This window comes from Trachypithecus francoisi, unplaced genomic scaffold, assembly GCF_009764315.1.
Source record: "Trachypithecus francoisi isolate TF-2019V2 unplaced genomic scaffold, Tfra_2.0 Lachesis_group8, whole genome shotgun sequence".
NCBI classification, from domain to species: Eukaryota; Metazoa; Chordata; class Mammalia; order Primates; family Cercopithecidae; genus Trachypithecus; species Trachypithecus francoisi.
In genome coordinates this window covers 70951724-70968962 of record NW_022681473.1, presented here as the reverse complement: position 1 = coordinate 70968962, position 17239 = coordinate 70951724, and the positions used below count along the sequence as shown (strand labels likewise).

General features: G+C 35.8%; 1 long non-coding RNA gene across 1 annotated transcript in view; it reads left to right on the top strand.

The window, feature by feature from the left end:
* Positions 1-17239, top strand: part of LOC117080521 — a 762281-nt gene that overhangs the window by 405225 nt on the left and 339817 nt on the right. The window contains exon 2 of the long non-coding RNA XR_004435882.1: positions 9803-9846. This is a non-coding gene — a long non-coding RNA (uncharacterized LOC117080521). The remainder of the gene's footprint in view (positions 1-9802; positions 9847-17239) is intronic.

Genomic DNA, 17239 nt, shown 5'->3' with positions numbered 1-17239 from the left:
TTTAATAAAAGTTCCCTTTTTTGTTAAAATTTGTTAGTTTTCATAGAATATATGTCTTTTGAATATTTAAAATTTATTATACTTTTTTGTTAAGCTTTGTTTTTTTCTTCCAAATAGAGCCAATGATAGAGAAATATAGATGTGAGATTTTCCGACAGATAGGGTCTGGAGATTGCTCTTAAATCTTCTGCCTGAATATTTTAATTCTAATGGAATCTTTTCTCAGTTTAACATCTGGAAGGCAAGTGCATATGTGCATAGAAATTCATCTGGAGGCCAGGCGCGGTGGCTCAAGCCTGTAATCCCAGCACTTTGGGAGGCCGAGACGGGCGGATCACGAGGTTCAGGAGTTTGAGACCATCCTGGCTAACACGGTGAAACCCCGTCTCTACTGAAAAATACAAAAAGCTAGCCGGGCGAGGTGGCGGGCGCCTGTAGTCCCAGCTACTCGGGAGGCTGAGGCAGGAGAATGGCGTGAACCTGGGAGGCGGAGCTTGCAGTGAGCTGAGATCCGGCCACTGCACTCCAGCCGGGGCGACAGAGCAGGACTCCGTCTCAAAAAAAAAAAAAAAAAAGAAAAGAAAAGAAATTCATCTGGCATGGCTCTCCTAAACTGAAATAGAATCATATCTCATTCTTTACTGCTTTACTTTCTGTCACTCGAAACTACCACTACCAAAACAACCAAAGCTGGTTTTTCGATTCTTTTAATGGACCCTGAGTCTCTGAGTTAATGTAATATCAATACGAAGAATCTTCCTTCTTTTCGCAAGAAAAATTAATCTCCTTCATGAGGCAAGGCACAAGTTAACCACCACCCTCTATCAAATTAAGACCACCTGATTCCTCATTTTGGCAATCTCAGAAGTTTCCACCCTTTGTCTTTTCAGCTGTCATTATTTAAAAAATTAGGAGGGAGTTAAAAGATGTGTCAAAGGTTACTAGTTAGATGCCACTTTAAATCAGATTCAAAACAACTGCTTTTCTATCAGTTGGCCTGACTCCTATAGCCACAGGTATCTCTCAATTCTGGGAAGACGGTTACTCCTGAGATAAGAAATATAAATTAGAAAGGAGGTTTATTGGAAAGAACACTGAACTGGGAGGTAAGAGAACTGTAGACTCACTGTGGTACTCACAGGTTAATTGTCACAGCAATCTTTCATTTTATGGCTCAACTTCCTTATTTGCCTCACGCGTGTCTTAGGCTCCATTGCTAAGCTGTATTCATCTTCTAGTTGTCTGAACCTAGGAGTTGTTTCTCTCTTTTTATTTTTTCTTTTCTATCCGCACTTAAGAAAGTTCAGAGAAAGCATGTTATACTTTTTTAAGTTTTAGCTTTTTTGCAAAGGTGCGTGGTAAAGAACTCTCAGGTAGCTGCTATCTGTGGAAGAAGAGGATTAAAGAGGCTCTAATTCTAGTAGAATCTCCTAGATATAATCATGTCACTAAGATATGATCATAACATACAAACTATATTGAGAGCAACCATTAAAAATCGACATTTATATAAATATTCATTCTATATGGTCTACTTATCTATCTTATTAAAATTGCTGAATTTAAGAGGAAAACGTTTATACATCTTTTAAAAAAATGCTTATAGCTTAACACAGATTCTCCTGTGATTGAAACATATTAGTGCAGCATTCATATATTCCCATCATAGATTTGGATCGGAATAGCACACAAATTTATTGGTTCACTTAATCAACTGTTTATTAAATTCCTACTATTTCCTTGCAAAGTATTAGCCACCAAAAATACAGAGATGACGCAACTTATGCTCTTGAGAATCTCAAAGACTGAAAGGGAGAAATAGAGGTCAAATAAGGTATCTCTTACATGGTGTGATGAGTTCAATGTAAGCAAATAGTGGGGACTGCAGAAAGCAAAGCAACTTCAGCTGGAGTTCAAGGAAGATTTTTTTTTTTTTTTTCTACATTTGATGGTTACCTGTATCTTGATGTGTGAGGAAGAATTATAAAGATAAAGTGAGTCGGTAGGGTGCCAAGCTAAAAGGAGTAAGCAGCCCAAGTGTGATATAGTCTGGCACCTTCTGAGATCCACAAAAGAGTGAGGGAAGAGCATAAAGAGAAAAGAAAGATAAGCCCAAAACCTTGTATATCAGTTTAAGGAGTTAGAACCTTCTTGGAAATGGAAGATAATCAAATGCTTTTACTTGGAAAAGAAGCAGCTCAGGTTTACATGAAAACTTGTCCATCAAAACACCTCAAACTCATGTCTAAGATCCACTTCTCATACATATCAAATATTTTGCCTTGTTTCTTAACCATAGATTTCATGCCCACTTTCACAGTAGTCTAGCAAATGTGTAGTCAGATGCTGCACAGATGTGCATGTATGGGAAGCACCGATATAATGCCAAGTTTTACCTAAAAAGATCTGTTTCTGGCTTCATGAAGGTCATTTACAAAGAGGAACTGTACAGACTCCTTAATCATCTCACTCTATATATCCTGAGCTCCCTAAAGGAAGGGATTGTGTTTGAGTCATTTTTTCATCCTCAAAACTACCACATTGCCTTGAACATAGTAGTTAATAAATATTTGAATGGATGAATGAACTAAGAAAACATAAAATACAGTGAGAAGCATAGGAAGCTAGTTTCAGCAAATTGTTTTTATCCCAATATCCTATGTGATAGTCATTGAAAAGTTCTCTCCCTTCTGTTAGCCCAGCATTTGTTTTTGTCACATGGTTTATCAGTGTTGCTAATGAGCTGCTAATTAGCTGCCAATTCTTGTGCAATTTAGAAGAAAAAGGCGGAGAAGGGCTGTTCAAAGGAATATGCCTCGATGATCTTGCCTATTTGTTTTACATGTCCAAGGTCCTGTAGTACAGAGATGTTATACATACATAAAGTTACCACAGGCTCACTGAGTATGGCTATGACTAGATTATGACTTCATTCAAAATTACTAATACAGTTTTATAGAAGAAAGATTCTCTGTCATAAAGGCAGTGTGTTAGTGAAGGAGGGTCTAGGTTAGCATAGCATCACTTAATGGGAAAAATACACAAACATTCCCACACACAAACAATGGACCTCCAATCATAGGTTTGAATCTTAGTTTTGCTATGTACTAATTGTGTTATCTTGGCCTAGTTGCTTCACGTTTTTTATCTCATCTGTAAAATGGGAATGATGTTTGCCTCTAATGATTTTCGGCAGTGAAGAAATACAGATAACATAGGTAAAGCATTAGCAGAGTCTTTGCATATGAATGGATCTCAAAAATGATTTTTTTTCTGTCCTATAATGATGAGGCATAGTGTGTTGGTAAATCATGTACTCATTTCTATGATTATCTTAATAACACAAACATGACTTATATTTTCTTCTGATAGTTCCCTCAAGGTTTCTCTTTTCTTTTTTTTCTTTTTTTTTTTTTTGAGGCAAAGTCTGGCTCTGCCGCCCAGGCTGGAGTGCAGTGGCACGATCTCGGTTCACTGCAACCTCCGCCTCCCAGGTTCACACCATTCTCCTGCCTCAGCCTCCCGAGTAGCTGGGACTACAGGCGCCCACCACCACGCCTGGCTAATTTTTTCTATTTTTAGTAGAAACGGGGTTTCACCGTGTTCACCAGGATGGTCTCGATCTCCTGACCTTGTGATCTGCCCGCCTCGGCCACCCAAAGTTCTGGGATTACAGGAGTGAGCCACCGCGCCCAGCCCTCTCAAGGTTTCTCTACCAGCTCATTTTCAGATTTTTTTTTCTAAATCGTATGATTCTAATTTACCTAATTTCTTTCATGAAGCTCTGCCTCACTGAAACGTGTTCACTTTTTGCAATCAAAGCATGTATCACACAACTTAGCCCTTTAATGTATACTCATTGTAATTTAATGAATTATCCACTAACAGCCTTAAGTAAATTTCAAATTATTGGGGTGAGAGAGAGAGATCAATTCAATTAAAGCCTATCTTTTCCCCAGACTACGTGGTAGCTCTAAATTGTTTAAAGATAGGTGATTATTTAGGAAACTCACTGGGCTTAAAGTAGACAGAGACAGAGATAGTAAGGCTTGTGTAATATTCCGTATGTCACTCCATACTTTCAAGCCCCCTTTCATTTTGACTGGGCCATTTGACTGTTTTCGCCAATGAACTATGGACTGAAATGTGTCATTTCCAGCTTGAGGCAGTTAGACACCCAAGTGCTGTTTCTCAGTCTCTCCCTTCCCCTACCTTGATAATCAAAGAGCTGGCAAATTCTAAGTGCTGTAACTGGAAGGTGGTAGAAACTTGGTCTGGTTCCTTTAGTAACTACCACATGGAGTAGCTTCTTCATTCTCATTTTTCCAATCCCTTCTACTCCTCAGTAAACATGTACTGTGATTGAGCAAGTATTAAGCCATTGAGATTTAGGGTCAAATTTATTACTGTATCATAACCTAGTCTATCCAAATGAATACCTTCTTCAAATATATTTTCCTTTTAGGAAATGATTACTCCTCTACCATTACTGACAAATATATTGAGGTAAAGAACTGATAACCTGGTTTTTATTTAACTATAAGTATTTTGACAGATAAACACAGTTATATGTCACTTAACAACGGGGTTGGGTTCTGAGAAAAGAATCCTTAGGCATTTGTGTCCTTTTGCAATCATCATAGAGTATTCTTACACAATCCTAGATGGTATAGCCTACAACATACCTAGGCTATACTGTGTAGCCTATTGTTCCTAGGCTACAAACTGTAAAACATGTTAACTGTGCTGAATACTGTAGGCAATTTTAACACAATAATAGGCAATGTTTCTTAGAACAGAACATTCTTATGCATATTCTCATTTGTATATAAACAAATAAGCATACTTACATCCAAAAATAAACTTTATGCTACTATGAAATAAGAGTGTAAGGATTTTTTTGTATTTTTAAATATCTAAAATAATTTTAGAGTTTACTGTAGTATTTTCCACACTCAGTTCATCATAATAATCACTTGGTATCTTTCTTAAAATATATAGATATTATATTTAGGTCCCACCCCAGCCCCAAATAATTAGAATTTACAGAAAGACAGTAGAGAATATAGCTTTCTTAAAAGCACCTCAGGCTAATTTTTTGGTCAAGAAAGTTTGAAAAAATATTATTTTACTGTGGAGTGGAGGGTGATTGTTGGGGTTTGATAAATGAATTGCTAACACAAAAGCACTTCATGAAAATAGTTTATAAAAATAGTGCTAAATATGGTATAAAAGGTCAGTTAAAGTAGACACTGTCTAATCAATAGGTCCTCAAACTCCTGTATATAAAAAATACTGTGACACCACATTACAGCCATGTAATTAATGTTCTAAAACTTAAAAATGTACTTTCACATATATTGCTTTATTTTATATGATTTCCATATGGTTAAATATTACTGTTATCTTCTGTCTATAGATAAGAAAACCTAGGCTCTGATACACTATATTTTGCTTCATGTTCACATAACCAAAGGCTTTTCTAGTAAAGTGATGTTTGAATAGAAGCCTAAGATAGTCACACTTTAAGAGGTCAAAAGAAGGAGAAATGTTGGAAAAAGTCATCAACATAATCTTGGAAATATTCTGAGTTAATCAGTCCTACTTGTTTCCTAAAATTGATTATTGTCTGTCTTAATTAAGGGTAAGAATTCTTCAGGTGGTGTTTGAGAGTTGATGACATTTCCTAAGAGTTTAAGAGTGATAAAAATCATTTGCTCTAGAGCCAGACTGTCCCAGTTCAATTCTTGGTACTATTCCTTAGCAGTTGTGTAGCTTTGAGGTTGTCACTTTATTTCTCTGTGCCTCAGTTTCATTATGTGAAATGATAATAATATTTAAACCCATATTATGTTGTATACGGATTAATTAGGCAATACATGTAAAACACTCAGAAGAGCACTGACATGTAGTAAATATTCAATAAGTGTTGCTTATTTCATGGTTGGAGACACTAGCAGGCTTTGGCAATCTCTTTTTCTATTTGACAGGGATACAAAAAACCCAATTATGATGTTTCCTACATTACAGTCTCATCCTCATGCCTTGTTCACAGCAGTTGACTAAACTATGTTGAACCATGATGAATGCACAATGCTTCTCAAGCTTTTGGGTGCATCACAATCACCTGGAGGCACTGCTACACCACAGATCACTTTGCTCCACCCCCACAGTTTCTGATTCTGGTAGTCTGGATGATGCTGAGGTTCCTGCTTTCAAACCATGGTCTGGACAAGGAATGGACAATCAACTCAGACTATGGAGAGATTTGAGACTATGGAGAGATTTGAAAAAAAAGTTTAAGGGACCTGGGCTTTCTATTGAAGAGTTAGGGAATGGCAGAAGGCAAAACAATTAAAGGAATGCTACCACTATGTCAATATTTTATTAGATGGTGTGTGTGTGTGTGTGTGTGTGTGTGTGTGTATGTATAGTTTTAACTTGGGCATGCCTATTCTTAGTGATATTTTCTAAGTTTCTCTGTTATATTTTACCTTGTCAGAATACTACTATTCCTATTTGTCATAGATCCAGGGCCCTGTGTCACTATTAGTGTGATTTGATGTTTCTCTGTCCTTAGAACAAGGATTAAGTTTCAGTAAGAATAAAAATCACCGGGGTGGTGGTTAAAATGCTGATTTCTAGGTGGCAAATTGGACTCAATAGGTTTGGCCAAGGGCCCAAAACTTAACTTTTCTTGGACAAACCACATTAATCTGATGCAAATGATTTGTGGCCCACATGCGGAAATTCCCTAGATTTTTGTTCAAATTCCATCTGCTGTTGAAGCAAAACTATTGCATTTTTTCATTTTTTAAATGTAATTTTTATTTTTAGGTGACCTTTCAGTCCAATTTGTTACATTTCATTAAAATCTGCTTGGTCTATGTCTTTTTTCCAATTTCAGCATTTGGTATAAGACATTTATAGAAAAGTGACTTGAAAGCAATTTAACCACAAGTTCAGCCAAATTAATTTAAGGAGAGTTTAGTAAACAGCCTTGCTTTCCGTACTTAAGTGATCAATTTCAACACCTGCTTTTCCTTCCAGATGGAGTTAATTAACATTAAAAATTATTGCGTATAGCAGAGGCTTTTTTTTGATAACTCACAACCTTCCAGCTGCATCCAGATTCCTACACTTCTGAAAATTAAAAACAACACGCAAATTTATTGTTGAACTATTTCAAGATATGCACATAAGTACAACCTTGGAAGAAAGTAAACTTACATGTGCAAAGTGGATCCTACATGTCAGGCATTTTAACATATAAGATCTGGTACACTCCTCATAACTATCTCAAGAGGGGTGTTATTCTACACACACTTAAAATACAAAGAAACTGAAAATTAGAAAAGTTGTGTAACTTTTTGGATGTTATGCAATTAGTAAGTAGCAGAGCCAGAATTGCTATTTAACCAAAGTCAACACTTTGTCTACGATTCTAGGCTGGGCTTAGACTGAGGTGAAGATTTGAAATTTTAAAAAGAAATCCCCAGGGAGTATGAGTTAAACTAATTGGTGTGAGGTAGTTTATACTGAGATAAATATTGCATTTTAAATATTATGAATTATGTATACATATATACATCTACATAAAATGCCCGTGAAGCTGCACTGTGATGTGGTGACACCTAACTATTCCATAATTGTAGTTCACTAAGAGCACTGAGAACTGCTTATGCATCAGACACCAGAGTAGGGGTTAAGAAGAGGTCAAAGCCAAGGAAAGGTAAAACGATTATTACAATGGAGTCTACAGTAATGAGGTATAGGTATTGTGAGTTCAAAAAAACGAAGAGGTATTTAGTGAGGAAGTGGCATTTTAGGTATAAACAGTTGCTCCTCACACTAAACATTAAACCTGTCCATAATCCTCATTTTAAAGAGGCATTTTGCTGATTTATAACTTTTAATTATAAAAGGTAGCTTTATAAACAAGTTTGGAATAAATAAATAACTTTATAAATAAGTTATTCATTCAGCTTTTTTTTCCCACTGAATTTCATGGTGTCAGTCCAATTCATTTAAATGTTATAATAGAAGAACTACCTTTTAAAAATACTTGAAATATCGAGCACTTTCTAGTGATTGTGAATGAATAATACAGTGAAGAACATTGTCATCTTATAGAAGATCCATCATCTATAGAAGTCTTTCATTAGAAAAAGCGGTGGCTTTTACAAATAATTGATTGGTAATTGGGGACTGTTAGGGAATGTAGTTAATATACTACTCTAAGGGAGATATATGATATACATACATTTATAGATGTACATACACACATACACATATCCACAGTCAAATCTATTTGTAGTAGTTATGTTCTATGAAGTCACCATGAATTAGCACATACTGAACCATTGCTCCTATGGGAAATATAGGACTAGGTTCCTGCCAGCCAGAGATTACAACATTGTTGTCAACTGACATACATAATTTTGTTTTATGTGTAAGGATATCTTAATTAGTATATATTGTTGATTCATGGGCATTGCACTTACGGTACCTAGCACTATACCTGGTGCCTGAACAAAGCTTACCTACCACAGACATTTTCTCCAGAAGGCACATCACAGGCTCCTTGTGCCCAGAGTGGGATAAAGCATTTCGGCACTGCACTTGGGAGCCACTTTTAACAGTAAAATCATCAACAAAAACACAAAAAATGAGAAAAGTGTGATGCTAAATAGACCATGAAAGGGACACTTGTGTCCAGTATGAGAGCTGAAACAAGAAGGTCAACCATTGCCTTGTTCAGCCTCAGGGAAGATACATTGTTGGGTAATTCAGAATTTTTGCCATTCTGCATGTACACACAAATGACCTCAAAAGAGCCACAAGTATTGATTTGGTGGTTACAGATAAATTTTAGCTAATCTGAAGTTTACAAATATCAAATATACAAATAATAAGAATAGAATATACATAAACATATGTCACTTTAAGTTATTGTAAATAGAGTAATCGCTTCCATAACCACCATGTAACTCTCTAACTGTAGAATGTCTCATTTTTTCCTTTAGGTATATATCTCATAGGTACTTTATGTTTTTAAGATTTATAAATAATTATTCTCCATCTCATATGTCATCATTCTGGGCTGAGAACTCTACAGGATTTTTAGGATATTTTAAATCACATAGATTATTCTGAAGCTAAGGGCTCTAATAATTCAGTTCCTGTGATTCTCTATACTTTATTGTCCACCAAGTATTAAGACTGATATTTTTGAGTTGAAATTCTCAATGTGTTTTGCTGGGAGTCAGCAAACTGGCCTGAAGCCAAATCCTAGTGAGCTTTCTATTTTTGTCAGGAGTGTTTAATTGGAACACAGACACACCCATTTACTTACATACAACCATAGTTCAGTACTTGGGAAAGAGACTGCATGCCTGTAACGTCTAATACATTTGCTATCTACCCCTTTAGAGAGAAGTGTGTCAGTCCTTCTGTCATGACATAAGGCTACAAGAGACTTTTATCACATCTGAGTAGACAATTAAGTAGTCAGAGACTCTAATTAGAACTATTTAATGCACTTTAACCCTAGTTGATGCCTTCAAACAGTTTACTCCTTTGTCATATATTTTGAAGATGTGTTGTACAGATTTGCCTATCTATGGAGAATCTTGGTCATTCCAAATAATCAAATTGCCTAGAGTGATTGAAATTGAAATTCAGAAATTTTGTCTGAATGCCATATATTTAAATCATAGCTGAGTTAATGTAGCTATAAAAATATAATACGATTTTGAAGTTTACTATGAAATACTCAGTTTGTATATTTTTATTTTTTCAGTGTCTGTTTTGCTTGGAGATGGATGCTAAGATGTAAACTGACTGGTAAGTCACACCGCATTTCTTAATAATTATGTAATTTTTGAAAGCAGAGATTCTGTGTTTATTCTGACACTCTAGTTCTTAAAGCTGGAAACCAGGAACTATGACTTAATGGTGATTGGAATATTCTGTTGTTTTCCTACAGATAAAGCACTGAGATAAAGATTTTATTTTTATTTGTGCTCACTGAACAGTAAGTTTAAACAGTTCAATTTGCAAAGTGGAAAAAAAATTATTTGGATTATAGTCAATGTTTGTGTCAGTCATGAATTAAATCTGAAAGGAAAACAAAGGTTCGTATGAGTAAAAGGAAAGAGGAAAGATAGGGAAACTAACCTAACAGGAACTATCAACCAGTGAGTTCTATAATCAACGTAATTTGCTTAGAGCTTATGTTCTTTAAACTTATTAGTACTTCATGAAAAAAATTGAACATATCTCTGAAATTCATTATTCTTATATGTGGTTTCTACCTTATTTCATAGAAATATGGGAATAAATGATTTATTTTTGTTCTAGAATTTGAATGGATGACGTTTTGTTTCCTTTATGCACCAAAGCGTTAGGTTTGCCAAATTTGCAGCATGCATGTTTAAAAATGAGTCATATATCAATTATGTTTTTTGATACATTTTAAAATCAAGTATTAATGATTGTCAAGGTTACTAGAACCTGTTAGTTTTATCTGGGAGTTAATTTTAAAATACACGTTTCTTTAGAGTTAATGTAATAATGTTAATGGCAGATGGTATTTTCTTTTGTTGTTCACATATCATTCAAGTTGCAATAACCATAATTGCAAAGTTATGGATTTTGACATAGACCTAGGGAAATCTAGATTATTTTCTGATTTAATAATTTACATATTCTCTGGAAGCTCCTATGGATCTGTATAACTTAGCTGAGTACCAATACAACAGAAAGGACAGTATTCTTTACTTAAGTGATGAATAACATCTAGCAGGTTGTTCAAGAGGTATTGTTGGTGTTTGCACTTGTTCACAGAATATTAAAATACTTGACTGAGGCCGGGCACGGTGGCTCAAGCCTGTAATCCCAGCACTTTGGGAGGCCGAGACGGGCGGATCACGAGGTCAGGAGATTGAGGCCATCCTGGCTAACACGGTGAAACCCCGTCTCTACTAAAAAATACAAAAAACTAGCCAGGCGAGGTGGTGGGCACCTGTAGTCCCAGCTACTCGGGAGGCTGGGGCAGGAGAATGGCGTGAACCTGGGAGGCGGAGCTTGCAGTGAGCTGAGATCCGGCCACTGCACTCCAGCCTGGGCCAGGAGCGAGACTCCGTCTCAAAAAAAAAAAAAAAAAAAAAAAAAAAAACTTGACTGAATATCACATAATATCTTGGGAATGTCATTGGAAATAAAATTATATATATATTTTAATTATGATTCAGAAAATGTAATTTCCATTAATGTCTACATGTATTTTTAATTTAGGCAGACATCTTAGCTATATATTTTTTTCATTTTATCATTTTATCATTTACATGTGAAATAGCAGAGACAATGTTATCTGATGATTTGAAATAAAATATGTAACACTTACTATATATTACCTTAGCTGCTTGTTGCCAGTTTATAACAAAGTACGTTTGTTCTCCCATAGCATCTCCTTTAAGCTTTCAGTTTGTTATTTAGACAATGCTACCTCATATCACCACTGGCAAATATGATAATGTCGAGCAAATATGATCTACATTCTAAGTATCAGTTGAGAACAGGCTGAAGTAAAAGTATTGTGAACTTTTAAAATGTCCCATGCAAATCGAGAAACATTAGGATAAATGCAAGGGAAAAAATAAATAAATGAAAACAATTAGTAGAAAATACAGGAGTTGCAAAGTGAGAGATCAACCCACTGTACAAACTGGTGCTTTTATGTGAATATGCAATCTAAAAAATGGAAAGTTAGGGCATGTGATTATATATTTAGTATATTTTAATGTTGTTATTTTTTAAATGTGTAAAACATGTTCGCACTTTTTTTGAAAATATTTAACGTATCTGTTTGTTGCCTTAACTGGACACTATTTGATTGGCTGTCATATTAGAGAGAACCATAGTACAGAAGACCACAAAAAATGTTGTAATGGACCTTTGGAAAGCTAGTCTAGGAAGAACTAGTCATTAACTAGCTACATTGGTGAGATTAAACAGCTATTGAATGTTGAACATTTAATGGGTCCAAAGTAGCAGCCTCATGTTTTGAATCCTTCACCTTCTGTACATCAGAAGGACAACTGTTTTTAGTTACCAGTATTTCTCCATTTCATTTAATGCCATATTAAGAAATGAATATAAAACATTCAAATCTAAGTGTTAAATCAGGAGAAAAAATAAGAGCTTATTTGTGGTACTGCACTGGAAACATGAGAAACAAATTGACAGGACTCAAGTAATTCATGTGAATGGGTAAAAGAGTAAATTTAACTTTTATGGGTAAGCAGCTATTTTCCAAACTGTTGTAACATGATGAATTCAAATGTCAACATTTGTTGCATCACAGGCTTGCTCCTGGGCCTAAAAGTATTCCCTCCTGTAATGTAAGACTTTCTCACTGGTTTGGATTCTGATATATCTACTCTGATAAACAAGGAAATCATTTGTCTAAAGTCATTTGTTAAAATTTCCCAACCACTCAACTCTTACTAAAATTCATTTTCTTCATAATGCTGCTTGTCAGTAACAAGTCTAAAAGGATGAATCAATGCACTAAAATAATCAACACTGCTTCAGGTTTACATCAGTCATTAAAAACTATGAAGACATAATTTGGAGATTTATAACTGCTATAAATGAGTAAAGTGTACTTGTAAGTGACATTCTGACTGACACCCTGGTTTAGTGCAGAACCCTAAGCAAAAATAAAGTACCTTAATAAATATTTGTTGATTTAATAAATTAGTGGAGTATATTTTTAAAGTAAAACTCTGGGTAAAAAGAAAATAGTAGTAGTAGTAGAATTAAATTACACAAAGCGCCATACTTAGTTTCAGTAAAGGAGCAGTATTGCATATGTTTAAGAGCAAAGACACCAGATCCAGAATTTCTAATTGAAAATTCTAATACATACAAGGCATACAAATTTGTTTCTCTCTATGACAAATTTTCATCATCTCAAAGTATGGAAAGACCGAATCCTTGTATTCTGCTTGGAGAAGTTTCTATCTCATAGTAAACATATACTTATTGGCTAGAGTTATTATTATTACCGTTGTTGTGGGAGTTGTGTGAAATTAGATGTATCTTTCATGATCAAGGAGTTTTTATTGTAGTAGGAGAGACAGACATAAACAAGATTAACTATAATATAAATTATGATGTTTCCGAAATTTGAAATAGACGACCAGTGAAGATTTAACGAGTGAGAATTTGGACTCATCTCATGAATGAGGTACCTCTTTAACTTACACCTGAATAATTTTATCTTATTGTGAAGTTGCTCATGAATATTTTGGCATAGAAATTTGCAATGACCGTATTCTGACAAAGATGAAGTAGCTAGACCTAAAAGGGCATGAAGAACCCACAAAGCAACATTCACCCCTAAATGATAATACTGATTAGTTTATTAAACAATTACTCCATTAAAACTGATTTTATGCCATTTCCTGCTGATATTTACTTTTTAAACTGGCATTCAAGGCCATTCAATGTCAAGAGTCAATGTATCTCTCCAAACTTACCTTCCAATATTTTCCACCTACCAGCTCCAATTTCATTTTATGCTCCAGACATTTTTTTTGTCCGCTTTTCCCCAAACTCACTGTGGTTTTACACATTTTCCTTTCACCTCAAAGGCTCTTATAGCTAGTCCTACACTGGGCAAAATTCTAGCCTTCTATAGAATCTCTTGTACAAATGTTATTTCCTTTGTAAAAGTTCCCCTGACTTTCTGCATCATTCCAAATTGGCAGATAGAGACCAAACAGTGCCTCCTCTCTCCCCATCACCAGACACACACCTGCACGTGCGCGCGCACACACACACACATACACACACTCCACAAGGCAGTTATAGTAAATTCTTAATTTCTTTAATCAGGGATAGAGAATGTTGTATTAGAAGTGCATTTAGACACCCAGAACTGGAATAGTTGGAGCTTACCTGTGTGGATTCCCTTGGCTCTCCAAATCCAAATCCATAAGGAGCAAGGGCTGCCGTGCAGCTGCCAGTGATATTTTCTACATACAGTAGAGTCTTGCTGATTTCAGAAGCTTAATTTTTTCCTGGGCCATGATCCTTAATGTTTTCACTTCTACCCATGAGGAATTACACATACAATCTATATGCTTCCATTTAAGGAAAGCATTGATTTCCTCATTCTGAACTAATCTCAGTAAGAGAGAGGAGCTTTTACAACTAGGGGAAGCAGTAATATAGTTCTGAGTAGTACTTGCATTGAAAGTTGCATCACTGCAGGAAACTCATTTTTCAAATGCCTCTACTCAGTATTAGACCTTTTATCTTCTAGCTCACATAGCACTTTCTCTTTAATATGAGTTGGCCTCTAGGTTGGGGACTGGGAAACAGTAGGTAAGACATAGTTTTGACTTCATGGAGGTCCTGGTAGAGTAGAAAACACAAATCAATTGCAAAATAATTTGGTCATTTGTGTCACTATAAAGGCAAGTATTGAGTGCTCTGGAATCATGTAAATAGCACATCTATGTTGTATTAAAAATAGACTGCTTTGGAGTAGGTGACACCTGAAGCATTGATATGAGTTAACTAGAAAAAGCGGTTGGAGAGAACCTTCTCGTCGTATCGGATACTGTGTAAAAGAGCTGTTAAATAAGCGTATAATATCTTCAGTAATGTAATTCAGAATTTTTATCTCTGTCTAGGACTGTGAAGTCTTCAGTGTTAGAGAGCATTTTTGTACTTTGGAGTCCAACTCATAATAGGTGCTATTTGGGCAAATATTTTTTGAATTATTTACTGACTGTGGTCATATCACTTTGCTGGGTGTTCTATATAAAAATTAAAAATAAAACTAAAGTGCTGATTCACTGAAAATATTTTATATATGCACACGTGTGTGTGTGTGTGTGTGTGTATGTGTATTTGGGGATGGATGGATACGTAGGTAAGTAGACAGATGATTGATGGATGGATGGATAGGGACAGAGTCATCGAAGGCTCTTTTAATGTTGCACATCCTTAAGAATAATTTGGCCATGGAGTAACTCTATCTTTTGGACTTTCACAATCTGTACATTTCTGAAAATTTTCATCTGAGGAATGGTACTCTCATTGATGACATTTGAGTGATTATCTTATTGAGTTATAACACGTTGATTTATATGAAGTGCTTTTTTAGGCACTCGATAAATGCTTGTTGACTGACTGATATTTGTAAACATTTAAGATAAGAATGATGTATATAGCAAAGTTATTTTGCCAACAGGAAACCAACTGGATGCCAAGATTTGTATACAATGTAAATCATAAGGACACAAATGTCTTGCAACTGCCTGGAGGAAGCACACAGATGCACTTTTCCACGCAACAAATTCACTTTTCTGCAGCTTATGACTGAGAAAAAGGCTTCAGGCAGGACCAAACAAACTATTTCTGAGACTGACAATAGAGTAAATCCACATTAAGTTTTCTATATTTTTATGGCATCAGGGAGTATGCCATAAACCAGTGTCTTCATGTCACAGAGATGGTAGATAAGAGTGTACACTTTGGAATCAAACAATCCTCAATGAAATTGAAACCCAGCCTTCATAGTAACTATCTATGTAGCTTTGAACATGCCCTTTAATTTCTATAAGGATTGACTTACATAGTATGTCAGTAATGCCTCCTATCCAAGATGTCCACATACTAATCCCTGGAACCTGTGAATATGTTGCCTTACATGCCAAAAGGGACATTGTAGAAGTGATTGAATTAAGGGTCTTAAGATAGGATGATTATCCTGGATTATCTGGGTGAGCCCAATGTAATCACAACATTCCTTATAAGTGGTAGGCAAGAGGCTCAGCGTCAGAGAAATGACAGAAGCAGAAATCAGGTTGATGTAAAACCATGAGACCAAGGAATGGCAGCAGGATCTAAAAGCTGGAAAAGGTAAGGAAACTAATGTAGTTTTATCATGTAAAGACAGCCATAATAGAAGACTTCGTAGGATTATTGTGAAGATTAGATATGATAGTAAATATAAAGAGCATTCAACAACAGACCATCAGGATTACAATACTATAGGACCTAACCACATCTCTAGTTTGTGAAAGTTTTCTTTTTTCACATAAACTTTTCACCCTACACTTTAACCACATATTTTGTCCTGGAAATTTACTTGTTTGATAATGTAGACAGTAATTTGACTTACCATGGGAAGGATAATAGAACCACCAGCATTATATATATTCAGACAAGAAAGGAAAGAAGGTAGCATTTTAAAAAGCTTGGTTTACATAAACATATTATGCTATTCAATTTCTCATGCGTTATTTTAACAACCTTGAAAGAAGTGGCATTTTTTTCCATTATTACATGGTAACCTCACATAGATGTTAAGAGATTCACCTAAAAGCCTAAATTTAATATAATAGGGCTATTAAGGTCAAAGTAAGCTAACTTACAATAACTGAAAACTGTATAACCACAAGATAACACCAGCACTTGACTAAACCCAGGGACTAAGCAGTAGTATCAGGAGTAGACCTTATTCTCCTCCTCTCTCCTTGCCCTGCTCTCCTTTGTATCATCTTTCTTTACAGATTGGGTCTTATCATTTGCACAAACCTACCCTTTGAAGCTTATATTCTACCAGCCTGGAATGACTGGTGGGAAGAAAACATCTATTTTCTAATCAACCTGGCCAAAGTCCTAAGCTGATGCTCATTGGCCTGGCCTGAGTCATGGATCAATCTGATGGGGAGAAGACAAATTTTCTGATCGATCAGATGTAGGTCCATGCCTAAGCTGGAGCATCAAAGAGATATATGTGCATTGTTAGAATTTATTTATTTATTTATTTATTTATTTATTTTATTTATTTATTTATTTTGAGACGGAGTCTCGCTCTGTCGCCCAAGCTGGAGTGCAGTGGCCGGGTCTCAGCTCACTGCAAGCTCCGCCTCCCGGGTTCACACCATTCTCCTGCCTCAGCCTCCCGAGTAGCTGGGACTACAGGCGCCCGCCACCTCGCCCGGCTAGTTTTTTGTACTTTTTAGTAGAGACGGGGTTTCACCGTATTAGCCAGGATGGTCTCGATCTCCTGACCTTGTGATCCGCCTGCCTCGGCCTCCCAAAGTGCTGGGATTACAGGCTTGAGCCACCGCACCCGGCCAGAATTTATAAATAATCAGTGATATGATTACTTTTTTCATTGTATAAACCAAAATTTTTGTTTTGTAGAGAA